Source organism: Phascolarctos cinereus, unplaced genomic scaffold (assembly GCF_003287225.1).
Source record: "Phascolarctos cinereus isolate Bilbo 61053 unplaced genomic scaffold, phaCin_HiC Scaffold_4;HRSCAF=312, whole genome shotgun sequence".
Lineage (NCBI taxonomy): Eukaryota > Metazoa > Chordata > Mammalia > Diprotodontia > Phascolarctidae > Phascolarctos > Phascolarctos cinereus.
Window position 1 is genome coordinate 222,243,710 of NW_027555847.1, and position 16,035 is coordinate 222,259,744.

The 16,035-nt window shown below is 40.5% G+C and overlaps 1 non-coding gene across 1 annotated transcript; it reads left to right on the forward strand.

The window, feature by feature from the left end:
* Nucleotides 1-14,077: 14,077 nt before the first annotated feature.
* Nucleotides 14,078-14,209, forward strand: LOC144457348 (U6atac minor spliceosomal RNA). The gene has a single exon (XR_013486661.1). It is a non-coding gene; the product is annotated as a U6atac minor spliceosomal RNA (small nuclear RNA).
* Nucleotides 14,210-16,035: the final 1,826 nt, after the last annotated feature.

Here is a 16,035-nt window from a genome sequence, read left to right on the forward strand (position 1 = left end):
TAGTTTCTTCATACTATACTTATTCAAGCAGAAAGAGTTAGAACTTATAGTCAAGAAGACCTGAATTCAAGTCATGAAGCTGTGTGACCCTGGGTCAAGAAGACCTGAGTCTTCATGTAGTAGATCTCATGTAGTAGCTGTGTGACCCTGCCTTGTTTCCTCATCTGCAAAATGGGGATAATAATAGCCCTACCTCCTAGGGTTATTATGAGTATCAAATGAGTTAATGTATGTGAAGTACTTTGTAAACTTTGAAGCACTATATAAATATTAGCTATTACTCTTACTAATACTCCTACATGTTTGACCTTAGGCAAGTCACTGTTCCTAGTCCTCAGAGAAGTTATCTTATCTGTAAAATAAAGGGGGATGTATTAGAAGATCTCTGAGGTTCTTCTAGTTCTTATCTGTTGGCTCCCATTCACCCCTCCCTCTCTCCAGGAGAATATAAAGCTCCAATAGAGAGAGAACTAGTTTATTTTCATTCTTATGTCTCCAGTGCCTTGCATATAATAAATGTTTACTAAATGAATTAAAGTTGATATACTTTGTCATATCCTGACTAAGTGAGGAGTAGTCTTTTGGACAGGGGACACACCTTCCTACTGTCTGAGGGGGAAAGAATGTTGAGGGGTTTTATTTGGCTACCGTATTTGAACCTGGTGTGGGTGATTGGACTCCCACAGAGACAGAGTTTGGTGGGGTAACTGCTCCCTAGATCAGATTTCTTTTTGAGGCAGTCTGGATCAAGAGGATAGTGACAAAGGGAATTATTCTTGCCCAAAAGAGATCCCAAGTTAGGCACTGCTTCACTATGACTGTATCTTTTACCAGATTCTAGAGACATTCCCTGTTGCATTGGGTAAAGACAACAACCGGTGACAATCTATGTTGGAAGAACAGCATCTGATTGCTGCCTTTCTGAGAACAGCCTACAGGAGGAGCTGTGAAGGGGAGTGAGATCTGATGGTGTCTCCTGGGAGCTCTGAAGAACCACAGAAGAAGATTCCCTGTCCAAGTCCTGGACTAGTCTGATCTTTGGGAGAGGGTTGCTCATCAGAGGGTAGCTTTAGGTCCCAAGAACTCATTCAAGGATTTCTGTTTCATTTTTACCACTTTAATAAAACTACAAGATGGATCATGAAGTGGTATCAGGTAAACAGTCAGATTTTCTAGGTGAGGGCGCTATGAGTCAAGGAAAGGAGAAAATCCCCTGATTTTGAGGGGAGGCAATTTTTGATTAGTTATTTTTTTCTGGAGAGATTCTCTGACATAAAGGTAACACTTAGATTGGTTTTTTTTTCTTTTAAGTTTTTAAGTTTCATTACTACCTTTTGGTTTTAAATCAGTCATTTCTAGACATTGCACCTCGCACCCTAGTGAACTCTCCTTTGTGAAAAGGAAAAAACAACTAAGCAAAATTGACTAAAGGAGGGACCACTATTGACAGCAAATGCAACATTTCACACCCAAAGACACTCCCCAACCTCCTATATACCTCCAGAAAATGAAAGGCATACATTTTTTCAACTCTTCTCCAGGTCCAAAAGTGGTCATCAAAATTACCCAGCCTTCAGCATTAATATAGTTCTCATTAGTCACTTCCTTTTAATTTTCTTTTCATTTGAATTATTGCAGGAATCATTTTCCTGGCACTTCATTCTGCATCATTTCCCATAAGTCTTTCCATCTTTTTCTGACTTCCTCATGGGCAATAATATTCCATTATATATACATATACATATACATGCATAAAGAGTTTGTTCAGCCATTCTCTAATCAACGAGCACCCATTTTGTTTTTAGTTTTTCACTACTACAAAAAGTCCTGCTATAGATATTTTGGTATACATGGTATCTTTTTTTCTGTCTTTGACCTCCTTGGGGTATATTCCCCTCAGCAGTATCTCTGGGTCAAAGCAGTATAAATACTGCTTTTATATTTTATGTGTGTTTCATATCTTGTTTTCCAAATTGAATTTTAGGTTTACTGTGGGCATGGATGATGTCTTATGCTTTTTAGGATCATTCATGGTGCCCACGATGGGCAGCTAGGTGGTAAAGTTCAAATGCAGTCTCAGATACTTACAAGCTGTGTGACCCTGAACAAGTCACTTAACACAGAGAACAACTAAATAGCAACCACAACATGGTACCTAGGACAATGTCCTGTAATAACAAATTATATACATATACATACATGCATGCAAAAATATGCGTGTATTATATATATAATTATATATAACATATATAATATAAATGAGATGATGTGATCTTTGCAAAACTGTAAATGTATATATTTACAGTTTTGCAAAGATCACATCATCTCATTTGATCATTAACCCCATTTTACAGCTGACAGAACTAAGCTTCAGAGTTTAAATCATTGCACAGGATTACATGGGCAAATAAGTGGTGCAGTACATGGAGCACTGGGCCTGAGTTAGGAAGACTTGAGTTCAAATCAGGCTTCAGACACTTAAGAGTTGTGTAACCCTGGGCCAGTCACTTAACCGTATTTGCCTCAGTTTCCTCACCTGTAAAATGAGCTAGAGAAGGAAATGGCAAACTGCTCCAGCGTCTTTGCCAAGAAAACCCCGAATAGGGTCATGAAGAGTCGGACAAGACCGAAAAATCACTGAATAACAATGAAAATAGGGTTGCATAGTTAGTAGATGTCAGAGGTAGGATCTGAATCCATGTCTTCCCTACTCCAAGTCCAGCGTGCCATGCACTACGCTATACTGCCCCAAGACAGAGTTTAAGGCATATTTGTTGAATGACTGATTGCTTTTTTTGACCATTGGATTTAGAAAAAGGCGGCTTGGCAGGAGGAATAAGCAAAGGTTATAGGAACAGCGAGTACAGCAGGCCCTTTCATCCATCTTCATTTCCATTGAAGTGAGGTGACTGACAGGGAGGGACGTTAGAGCCTGAACTTGGTCCTCTGCTGCTTCTCTCGTATTTTCAGTGTGAGTCGGTAGTGACCTTTTCTCTGACGGGCAATAACCCTGGAGAAAGCAGGAGGAGGAGAGCTGAAGATTAGGGTCACTATGGGGAGAGAGCAATAAAGGAGCTGCAAAGGGCCTAATAAACCCGGGTAATTGAATGTTGTAAGAATTGTGACTGGGGCAGTGGGAACATCTTGGTGTCACCTCCCAGAAACAATCGCTAAGGAGAAAATGATGTCTGACCCGAGGTAGAGCAAATCCAGTTATAAAATGAACATTGAGCTGATCTGCTGTCCCTGTCTGGAACCTTAGGACAGTCAGTGATGACCCTTTTTTTCGGTTGATAGGTCAGGAGAAGATCTGCAAGTTTGGGAGGCCAGGTTTCAAAGACAGGGTGCTCTTAAATAATTTGCATTATTGAACTGAAGGCAAAACTGTGAGACTGATGGTTTGCCCCTGGTGCTCTTCTCCATCCCCATTTTTGTCCCCCCTCCTTTACTCTAGCATCTTCTCTATTGCTCCCACATAACTAGCACTCTCATGGGGTGTGTGGGATATTTGGGGAGAATTAGCACCTCTGGTGTGTGGGCTTTCTGAGCCCTTTTCAGGGCTGCTCATCCACCTTTGGTGTCCACCTTCGCCCAACTTTTACTTGTGGCCCAAGAAACTGTATCATGCAGAGCAGCCACATCCCAGTAAAACCATCTGGGCAGATGGCCTAAATCAAGTTGAGGGTAACCCACAGGCTTCAAACCCACTGGTGAGGTAGGGGAATGTCTAACCCAAGCATGTGAAGACTTCCTTTGGCAGAATGAGTGGAAGAGAACAATTTGTTCCAGTAGCCCCGAAAGCAGCTGAAGTGCTTAGACATCAAAGATGCCAAGGTCATCTATACATCCTGGGTCATCATTGGTTATTTTGATTTTTGTCTTGCCACTGGACTTTGATGACTCTGGAAGAAAGAGTGAGGCTCACAACTTTGTGCAATCCTGTCTCAGTTGAATCCAACTCATGCTCAGGTCAAGACCTCATCCCATGATGTCATTGGTCCTCTTTGAAAATGAAGGATGAACTAGTGAAAATGAAGGATGAATTAGTCTCATCCTCAATCATCTTACAGTAGATTGGGGAAATACAATCTATATTCAAATGAGTTACTTTAGTATCCATACACGGGGTCATTTCAGGAGAAACCGCCAGCATTAGCAAACAAAGGACAAACAACAGCATCTTCATGCTCCCGCAGCATCCTTAGAGGTCCAGAAGTCCTACTGTGGTGCTCCATGGGGGCAGCACTCCAGGTTCAGGAATTTTCCATGCCTTCCCCTGAGAAGCAACATAGTTCAGTGAATAAAGACTACACCTCAAAATCAGGTAGACTTGTTCAAGTCCAGGCTCTGACTATAATATGGGTACACACTTTGTTTTCCATTCTTTGCTACTACAAAAAGTCCTGCTATGGATATTTTGGTATACATGGTGTCTTTCTGTCTTGGAACTCTTTGGGGGATCTGCCCCTCAGTAGATCTCTGGGTCAAAAGGTGTTTGTACTGCTTTTAATTTTGCATGTGTTTTATATCTTATTTTCCAAATTGAATTTTAGGTTTCTTGTGGGCAAGGACCATGTCTTATACTCTTTAGGATCATCCATGACACCTAGGACAGTGCCCTGTGACAAATTTATATTTGTACAGCATCTTACAGTTTTGCAAAAATCTTTACCCACGCTATCTCATTGGTTTTTATTATCCATACATACATGTTGGCTATGTGACACTGGGCAAATCACTTCCCCTTCTGAATATATTAGGCAGCTCTTCAAGACGCAAAGTTGAAGAGAAGGTGATGTTCAGTGGTGTCCAACTCTTCACAATCCCATGGAACATACTGTCCAAGGAGTTTTCTTGGCAAACCATGCCATTTCCTTAGGCAGCGAATTAAGGAAAACAGGTGAAGTGACTTGCCCAGGGTCACACAGCTCATAAATGTCTGAGGCCAGATTTGAACTCAGGTCTTCTTGACCACAGGCCCAGTGCTCTATCCACTGAGCCACCTACCGCCTTGAAGGGAAGGGGCCAACCAGCACTGACAGAAGGAGTTTCCTCACCTGAGACTTCCTTATACCAATAAAATCACCAATCTAGTGCCTATCCTGGGCAGTTAGGTAGCATAGTGGATAGACTTCTGGCTTGGAGTCACGAAGATCTGAGTTCAAAATCTACTTCAGATACTTACTAGCTGAAAGCCCATTCAGATCACACAAGAAGCTAGGCTGATAAACTAATGTAAACTAAGGTGTTAATGGCAGGTAATCTTGGTGATGGGTTTCATCACTTCACTGACTTAATGGATCATGTTCACCTGCTATGTTAGGTCTATGGGAATATTTTTGGGTGGGACAGTCCCTTTCTTTACTCTTCAAATCATACCATACAAGGGACTGACTATTCCACCCATGCTCGTTGCCAGCCTCATTGTAACATTCAACATTGAGAGACGGTCAGTCAGTCAAGCATTTATTTAATACCTACTGTGTGCCAGGTATGGTCCTGCGTGCTAGGGAACTAAAGAAAGGCAAAAGACATTCCCTGGTCTTGATAGTTCAGAGAATGAGCATGACGATGTAGAACTTTTTAGCATACTGGGTTTGGGGTGAGAAGGAAGACTGTCTTGAAGAATAAGGATGGCGGGGGCAGCCAGGTGGTGCAGTGGATAAAGCACCGGCCCTGGAGTCAGGAGGACCTGAGTTCAAATGTGAGACCAGATTTGATCCAGTCTCAGACCAGACACTTGACACTTGACATTTACTAGCTGTGTGACCCTGGACAAGTCACTTAACCCAATTGCCTAACCAAAAACAAACAAACAAACAAAAAAACTATCCAAAAAAAAAGACAGAAACAGAAGACTTAGGTTCAAATCCTGCCTCAGTCATTAATTGGCTGTGTGACCATAGACTAGACACTTAACATTTCTGTGTTTCAGCTTCTTCATCTGTAAAATGTGGTTAATAATATACTTCTACTACCTACTTTACAGGGTTGTTGTGAGAAGTGCACTTTGTGGCTAGAAGCATCTAGGTGACTCACTGGATAGAGCAGAGGGCTTAGAGTCAGGAAAACCTGGGCTCAAATCTGATCTCAGACAGCTATTAGCTCTGTGACCCTGGGCAAGTCACTTACCTCTTTCTGCATCAACTGTAAAACAGGGATAATAATAGCACCTATTTCCTAGGGCTGTTATGAGGATCAAACGAAATGAGATGTTTTTAAGTGCTTGGCACATAGGGGGTGGTTAACAAAGGTTTGTTTCTTTCCTTCTTAGGGTCTGCATTCAAATCCTGCCTCAAACACAACAGCTTAGTCAGTCACTTAGTATTTTTGATTTATATAAATAAGATCATTTCTGTCTCAGTTTTCTCATCTGTAAAAATAAAGATTTATACTCAGTTACCTCATAGGTCCCCTCTAGCTCAAAAGCTATGATCCAATGATGCTTATGGTCCTATACAAAGGTTAGCTGTTATTATCTCTGGATTCTTAAGCCCGATCTCTTTCTACTATACTACCCTGTTGCTTATGCTCTCAGAGTTTCCTTTCTGCCTTGAAAAATGTTATGATTCCTTGAGTAGATTAGGCAGGCTGGAGTTGTGCTAGAGCTAACCCTGCTCTAATCTCCTGAAAAATCCCTTTCTGGGCCCATCCAGTTGTTTTGATTATATCTGCAATCCTTCCGCTTTCCTCTTTCCCTATTCAAGTCTGGTTTTGAGGGGCAGTTGTGCCCTTCACTTTTCTTTCTGAGCCTGGGAGATCCAAGGCTTGGGCCTAGGAGAAATCACACTTAGTCTTCTCCACCCCACCCCCTTGCTCTACACTCCCTCTAACATCATTGTGCAGGTGAACTCAGTATTCAGTGTCTCAAAGGTCAACCTCTGAAAATAAATTTGGAAGAAAAAGGCAGACTGAGGGGTGTGGCGTTTTCCTCTGGGAATGGGGTGGGTGGAGATGTAGTTAAGAGGAGCGAATGGTAACCTCAGAAGCCTTAAGGGTCTTGTTCTCGTTCCCAGCTGGCAGAACTACGTCTCCCTCCACCCCATGGCTGCCTCCCTTAGTCACTGTTCGCCCCTGCCAGCAGCACAGGGTCTCACAAAGCAATCAGCCCTTTTCACTATTCCCCAGAGATGGCTCCACAGTCACGTGTAGCTTAAGCTGTAACCCAATACCAGCTGATGTAATAACTAAGGGAGGAAAGCTGGCCAGTTTCCTAATGGCTCTCTCTGGAACTTGCATAAACAGATCATGGGGTGATACCCCTGCAGGACCCAAGGGCACCCTCCATTCCACGAAGGAACCTTGTCTAGATTACAGAAGTCATGTTGCTAACTTTCCCCATACTCCTCCCTCCTGCTTGCTGTAGAAGTCACACTGTGGTGTATCTTTTGTATTCTCATTACCCTCTGACACCCACAAATGCAACTGAGGATCTAATTTGCTTTAGCAAATAGAATTATTGGGAGGCTCCTAGAGTTTTGTTCTAACATTCATATATGAGTTTTTTTTCCTGGTGATTTGTATTGTTGTTTTCCCTATTGTTATCTAACTTGGATCAAAGGCAGGTGGCAATAAATGAGAGCTGGCCTGAGAGCCAGGGAGACCTGGGCTAAGCCTTACTTGTGATATACACTGATTATATGGCCCTGAGAAAATCATGGAACCTCACAATGATCTAGGGCAGAGGTTCCCAAACTTATTTGGCCTACTGCCTTTTAAAAAAAAAATCACTCAACGCACCGCTATCTCTGAAATCCACTTTCTTTAACTCTTCTTTAAACGTTTTCTTTGAAATTTGCATCATTTCAAAAATATGTAAAATATTCTTTTTTAAATGGTGCATCTTAAATTTAATAACTTATTGCAGATTTATGTTTTTTTCTTGCACTGAAATTTTGATGATACAATATTGTGTCATGTAACTGTATTGTCTTGTCTTGTAATCAAGTCATTATATGCACATATTCCTGATGCATGCTAGACTTCCTGACAATTCTCAACACACTGGCCTGCCGACACTAGCTTGTTAAGACCTGTCGGTGGACTTCACCACTGATGGGTTATAACTTGCATTTTGTATGTTTATTTGGAAAATAATATAATCGCTACGACTTTAACTCTGTTACACACCAGATGAAACATCTACAGTTTTCCAAAATTTTCTTCTTGTCTCTTCTTTCCTTATACTTCCACCACCTCCTTATTTTTATTCAATGCCCCCAATTGCATTTGAGGATATTACCACCCCTTGGATCATCCGCAGAGGGAGGTATTGCCCACTTTGGGAACCTATGCTTTTGCCAATGGCGTCAAACTTAAATCTTAAATTATACATAAGCATCCTTGAGGGCACATATTGACTTAGAAAAACACATATTAAGGTTATCTATGTTTTATTATATTTTTATTTAGTTAAATATTTCCCAATTACATTTTAATCTCATTCAGCCGTACTAGGAAGTATTGCAGCAGGTCACATGCTTGACACCTCTGCTAGACAACTCTCTTGACTATAAGCTTTAAGAAAGTTGCTGACCCAAATTGGTAAAGGGAATTCTCTTATTTAGGGATTCCTTATACTGATGAAATCGTATGCCTAATCTCTATCCTTGTCCCATATACCTTTGCAACACATGTATCACTTTCAGAAAGTATTCAGAGACAGATTATCTTTATTTATTAATGACCAAAAATGGTGGGAGAGGATGGAGAGGAGGTACTGAATCATTCTAGATCCTAAAGTCCCATATGGAACTCAGGAAATACATAGGTAGACAGATATGATCTAAGGGATCTCAGGTTTGGGTACCCATGGAAAAGACAGTCCATACAGGAATGGTAGAAAATATATGTAATCCCAGCTAGCAGGGAGGCATGAGGCTGATATGGTAGATATCCAGAGCTCTGGAGTTCTGAGCTGCAGGAGGTTATCAATGGGGTGTACAAACTAAGTCCAGCATTAATATGGTAAGTCTCAGGGAGCAGGGGACTACCAAGTAGCCTAAGGAAGGGAGAACTAGACTAGATTGGAAATGGAAACTGCCAGAGCTTCTGTGACAAATGTAATGGGATTACCTAGAAAGACAGAGTGACAGAGAGACAGAGACAGAGAGAGACAGAGAGACAGAGAGAGAGAGACAGAGACAGAGACATTAAGCACTTACTATGTTCCATTTACAGGGCAGTGAGTTGGCACAGGTTAGAATGCAGGGCTTGAAGTCAGGAAGATTTATCTTCCTGAGTTTAAATCTCGCCTTGGACACTTAGTGGCTGTGTGACTCTGGGCAAATCACTTAACCCTATTTGTCTCAGTTTCCTCATCCGTAAAAATGAGTCGGAGAAGGAAATGGCAAGCCACTCTAATATCTTTGCCAAGAAAACCCCAAAATGTAATTATGAAGAGTCAGATATGAACAACTATAACAATGTTCTAGTCAGAGTGCTTAAAACTTGAAAAGTTTTTGACTTTGATCTTTGCCTGGGTTCTTTTACATCTTTGCTTCATTGACCTTTGGCTTCTATAGAATTTGGGTCTCCTAGACCTCATAGGATCACAATTCTAAAGCTGAAAGGGAGCTCACAAGCCAACCCCCTCATTTTACAGATGAGGAAACTGAGGCCCAGAGAATTGAAGTGACTTGCCCATGACAGAGCTTCTGGCTCTGACCAGCAGCTGGACCACACTTATCCTTAGCTCCTTTCCCCCTTTCCCCCTACTTTCCCTCCCTTCTACTATATACACTCACTCATGAAGTGTTCTGCTGCACATTAGGACAATGCTTTGATTACCCACATGAGACCTTGAAAATGCTGGTTGAGTCTGGTCATTAATAGAAAATGAGGGATGTGTGAAATTTGAATGTGTTTGTAGAAATTAAAAGATATTTTCAAACTTCAAATACTTCAAACTAGCGATTATTTTTGACAATAGAAGTATAAGCAACCATTGTCAGATCAGTTTTGACAACAAAAGTGTAAATCCTATTTGTATTTATATTTGGTAATTATTCTTCCTTGCTACAAATGTAAGTGAGAACACATACCTGTTTATACCCAGAGGTATGCTGGTAAATGTTTAATAATCAGCTTTCTGGGGGTGAGAGTGGGGAGTGGGGGATATGGAAGAACGTACAACACACTTTTAGATTTAATCTAGGGGCAGCTAGGTGGCGCAGTGGATAGAGCACTGGCCTTGAAATCAGGAGGACCTGAGTTCAAATCTGGCCTCAGACCAAACACTTGACACTTACTAGCTGTGTGACCCAGGGCAAGTCACTTAACCCCAATTGCCTAAAAACAAAACCAAAAAAAAATTTAATCTACGTTATTAAAAATTTCTCCTTCATTTTCTTAAGTGTAGACAATCAACACAACAATAAACCAAACATTTGCCAACTTCTGATTTCTGAAGTGTAAATGCTCACATTGAAAATTTCACAAAAAGCTCTCCTGAGTCTGTTTTAGCTGGCTCCAGCACATTGCTGCCTGTACCCATACCTATACCTGATTTAAAAGGCTGATTGTTAAAAGAAGCATTCAATCGTCTCAGATTCAGTATTACTAAAGGAGGATAGGAAAAACATTCGCGTTTCCCTTCCAGAAGGTCCACACAGTTAATGAACCTGAGATTTCATTAAGATATCTGTTACATAAGAAAACTGGACAGTCTGGTTGGACAGCATATTTACAGGCACCTGTTTTAGCTAAGACTGGTATTGATTTGGTTATCATGTATACAAAGTCTGTTTACCACTCACCAATTCCTCTAAATCTAGCTTCTACCTCCTAGAATGTCATTATTATTGTCACTGACTTTAGTTCTCACCTATTTGGAAAAGTCTAGGAGTTCAATTCTCAGGGCAAAGGAACAACTTGGTCTAAAACCACAGGCTGATTATCCCAGGGTCCTGGTTTACAACTCATGAATTTAACCTCACACACGCTGAGGATAATGTGACCATTGGGCTTATTATTCATATGGTAATGATGGTAATATTTGCAAGATAATTGCCAAAAAAGCAACTTCCTCCAGCAACTCATTTGATTCACTTTATATGCTGATGAAGCAAATTATACTATAGGCAAAAAGCAAAACTGCACTTCATTGCTATTTGCCATTGTATTCAGGGGTGGGAAAAGTAGGATGATATTGACTGAGAGATCTGGGTATATTGAAACCACATGCTAACAGTTGGCTAAGTCTAGTATCTAACTAGAAATCCAGAATGAGATTTAGGATTTTTTAGAAAGTCTGGGTATGGATGTACTATATTTTCCAAACTTGAGGTCTCCTCCTTAACCTGGACCTAGAGTCTGTGAACTTGCTTTAAAAAATATTTTTTTTCTTTTTTATGTTTTTTTTCCCATATGCTTTTGAGTTGAAAATTTTTCTCTCTTTTCCTCCCCCCCACCCTCCCTAAGACGGCGCACAATCTGATATAGGCTTTACATTTACATACCCATTAAACATATTTTCACATTAGTGAAGTTGTAAGTAAAAATTAAAACCAATAGGAGGAACCATCAGAAAGATGGAACAAAACTCAACAGAAGGTAAAAATAAGTGATAGCGATTGGACTTCCATAGTTCTTTCTTTGGATGTGGACAGCATTTTCCATCCTGAGGCCTCTGGAGATGTCTTAGATCCTCGTAATGCTGAGAAGGGTTCAGTTTAACATTCTTAGTCATTGCATAACATGGCTGTTATTGTGTACAAAGTCCTCTTGGTTCTGCTCACTTCACTCAGCATCAGACCATATAAGTCTTTCCAGGTTTTTCTGAAGTCAGCCTGTTCATCATTTCTTACAGCACAATAGTATTCCATTACATTCATATACCACAACTTGCTCAGCCATTCCCCAATGGATGGGCATCCTCTCAATTTCCAATTCTTTGCCACCTCAAAAAGAGCTGCTATGAATATCTTTGTACATGTGGGTCCTTTTCCCATTTGTTTGATCTCTTTGGGATATAGTCCTAGAAGTGCTATTGCCGGATCAAAGGGTATGCACATTTTTGTAGCCCTTTGGGCATAGTTCCAAATTGTTCTCCAAAATGGTTGGATCATTTCACAACTCCACCAACAATATATTAGTGTTCCAATTAAAAAATATTTTGATAACTGTTTTTCAATCTAATTGGTTTCCTTTGAAATCTTACATATTTTATTTTGTGCATTTAAAAGCATTGTTCTGAGAAAGGAGCCACAGCCTTCTCACCAAACTGCCAAAGGGGCCCATTATACACAGAAACAGGTTATGGACTTCTGCATAAACAAAAATTGACTTTGAAACATGAGCAAGTTCCAGTATCTGCTACCACAGTTAATACAAACAGATTACATTTTTATCATGCTTTCAAGTGTGAGAGATGATCTCTCAGAAGTGAAGCCTCCTCAAAGGGTCAATAGTTCTTGTATTGTTTTCAAAACCCTCCCAGCTCAGACCCTGTTTTTTAAGCACTTAGCAGAAAGAATAGCCCTATGCCCAACCTGAACTGCTTGCCCTTGCAAAACTTCCCGCCTTTTCTTATCTCTGGGCAAACTTGTGTCTCTGTTGCTGGGGCGTGAATAGATTGTGCCCCCTGAAGTCCAGCCAATGGAATAAAGGGAAGGGGGTTAGGGAGGAGGAGCTCACGCTGGGGTATAAATAAGCCTTGATTTCTGTACCAAATTCGTACTCTCCTGGCCGTAGCACGAGGCGAGGAGGGGTAGTACCCTTTCTCATGAGAAAGCAATAAACTCCTTTCTGCTTTCAAGGTATCTAAGTCTTTGTTTTTATTTTGAGTACGTGGTCTCTGTCCCACACAAAGGTTTACAAAATGCTTTCCTCCTTCCTGGGATTACTATCCCCATTTTGTACATGTTGAAACCAAGGATCATCCAGCAGAAGTGATTCCTTCAGAGTCATGCATTTAGTAAATAACAGAACTGAGCTTTGAACCCTTGCCCTAAGACTAAGTCCAAGGGTCTTTTCTCTATTCCATTGTTAGCCAGAGCAGTTGCACCTGGTGCTAATGCTTTGGATAGTAAGGAGACACAAGTTTTCTGAACAGTCTGGACATCCTGTGCTAACCAAATGCCACATTTGGGGGGCCAGTTCCTGTCAAAATTGTGAAACGAATAATTTATCTTCAGCTCCCAACTCCCATTTGTGTATCTTTTCCCACTAAATTTTTGTGCTTTCAATATTCATTCAGACCGACACTTCCTAAACTCATATATTTCAGACTCTCAGCGACCAAGCTAATCCAAAGAATGAATTACTATTAATATTCTAATGGAAAAGGGCAAGAGACTTGTTCCTAGTGAACATCTCTGCTTTTTGGCTGGGGTCTTCTGGGGCCAATGCCCTCATCTTCATCAACTAATTGTCAGCAATATTTTAAAGGAGGATAGCCTATTGGTGGATAATATTCTTAGACTATAACTTCAGAGGGCTGTGGTTTCATCGATCAGTCAGTCAGCAAACATTTATTAAGCACATGCTATGTGCCATGTAGAGGCAGCTAGGTGGTGCAGTGGATAGAACACTGGACTTGGAATCAAGAAGACCTGAGTTCAAATCCAGCTTCAGATACATACTAGCTGTGTTACCCTGGGCAAGTCACTTAACCCTGCTTGTCTCAGTTTCCTCATCTGTAAAATGAGCTGGAGGAGGAAATAGCAAACCGCTCCAATATCTTTGCCAAGAAAACCCCAGATGGGGTCATTGGCTCCCTACCACCCATCTCAAGATAAAATACAAGCTCTTCAATTTCCACAATCTGGTTCTTAGCTACCTTTCTAGATTTATTTCACGTTACTCCTCTTCCAATACTCTACCTTCCAGAGAAACTAAACAAATAACTGTTTCCTAAATTTCACGTCATGTCCTATCTCCATGCCTTTGTACAAGCTGCCTCCCATAGCTGGAATGTATTCCCTCCTCATCTCTCTTTGCCTCTAAGAATCCCTAGCTTTCTCTGAGCTACACATACCATAGCTTCTTGGAGCCACAAGTGAGAGTTGGGTGCCAGGTGAACACCAAAGGTTAATGAGCAGCCCTGAAAAGAGCTTGGCAAGCCCTCACACCAGAGGTGCTAATCCTCCTGAGAGAAGGTAGCATTCCCTTTGATAAGGGTGGAAGAGGTCCTAGTGGCTTTTACAACACATACATGCTCAAGGCACTGCCACCTACTCTGTGGCATCTAACCCATGCAAGTCTAATTAGAGAAGACTTGGGAGTGGTTCTGTTGTACCTTGATGATCTGAACAGAAGAATGGAAAAAAGGGAAAGAAGAAAATACTGGGGTTTGGGGGAAGGTAGCAGGAAAGGAAAGGAAGATTAGGAAAAAATCTCTCCCATAATTAGGGTGCTCAAGTAGAAGTGTGTAGAAACAAGGATAAATGGGTAGGGGAATGCAACTGACACTTGAACCTTACTCTCATCTGAAAAGGAAGAAGAATGCATACATACATACATACATACATGCATACATTTTACTTCACAGTGAAATAGAAGGGAAAAGGAAGATGAGGGAAGGAGGAATTAGAAGGAGGGTAGAGTAAGGGAGGGATTAGTCCTAAGCAAAACAAACTCTAAGGATGTACAAAAAAATCTATAAGCTCTTTTTGAGGCGTCAAAGAATGAGACCCTGGGTGGGTGCTGATAAATAGGGAAATGGCTGATTATGTCATGTTACATACATACAATTGTGTTACAGAAATATGATGGAATATTATTGTGCTATAGAAATGATAGAGGCAGATGGTTTCATTCCCTAATTTCAGAGAAATCTTGGACGACTTGCATGAACTGAGGCAGAGTGAAGTGAACAGAACCAAGAGAAAAATTACTACACTGACAATGCTGTAAAGACAAACTTTGAAAGACTCGGTAACTCTGATCAGTGTAATGAAAAACCATGGTTCCGTTGGGCTAATGATGTATTGCCCCAGTGGAATGTAAGATCCTTGGAGAAGACTAGTTAATATTTGTCTTATATTCCCAGCTATTCAAAAAGTTTATACAATGTCATGCACATAGTAAGCACTTGATAAATGTTTGTTGATTGAAATGTAGCTTGAGCCCCTATTTCACTGCCTTCTCATATCTTTACAAACCATTGAGAAAACACAGAACAAATAGCAAAGTCTTTCATTAGCAAAGTACCTTGCATGTAATAGGTGCTCAATAAAAGTTTGTTCAATTTAACTGAACCAACATAATGCAATTGCCATAATAAGGAGGATAGAAAACCCCAGAATTATCTCGGCCAGTAAATACTTGATCTCCTTATCAATTGAAGAACCATAGCAGCCAAGGGCAGTGCCATTATAGAAAGAAACTTATTTCCAAAAGTTTACAGACAGGGAAGATGGAGATTATGAGCACTTCACTTCATAAAAGTCAGATGTGATGAAAGGGAAAAATAAGCTTTCTCTGAGGCCCAATTAAGATAGATCATCCCAAGAGTAGTTAAAAAGAAAGCTGAAAGTAGGGTAATAAACAGATTAGAAATCACAGAGATGTGTCAACATTTCTACTACAAGATATTTTCTTCTTCAGTGATAGTGAAGACATTGCGTCTAGAGGCTGATACTTCAGTACCAGATATATTACATTACATGCAGATGTAGAAATAACACTAAAAAATAGAGATGGAGAATAATGGGGCCAGATGATAACTACGCAGAAGATACCCATGCTGGATGAGGGCTCAAGGTATGTGAAAGAGGGAAAGATACTGAACAAGTGGGAAAAAAATCAATGATGGGATTATTACAGAAAAAAAAGGTGATTGAGAGAGCATCAACAACTACTGACCTATTTTTTCATTTCTAGAAAATCCTTATTTGAACTACCTCTGCATTTTTCTTTTTTTTCCTCACGTAATAGTATTTTTCCCGAATTACACGTAAAGATAGTTTTCAGCATTCACTTTTATAAGATTTTGAATTTCAATTTTTTTTCTCTCCCCCCTCCACTTACCCCTCCCCAAATGACAAGCAATCTGATATAGGGTATACACGTACAATCATATTAAACATATTT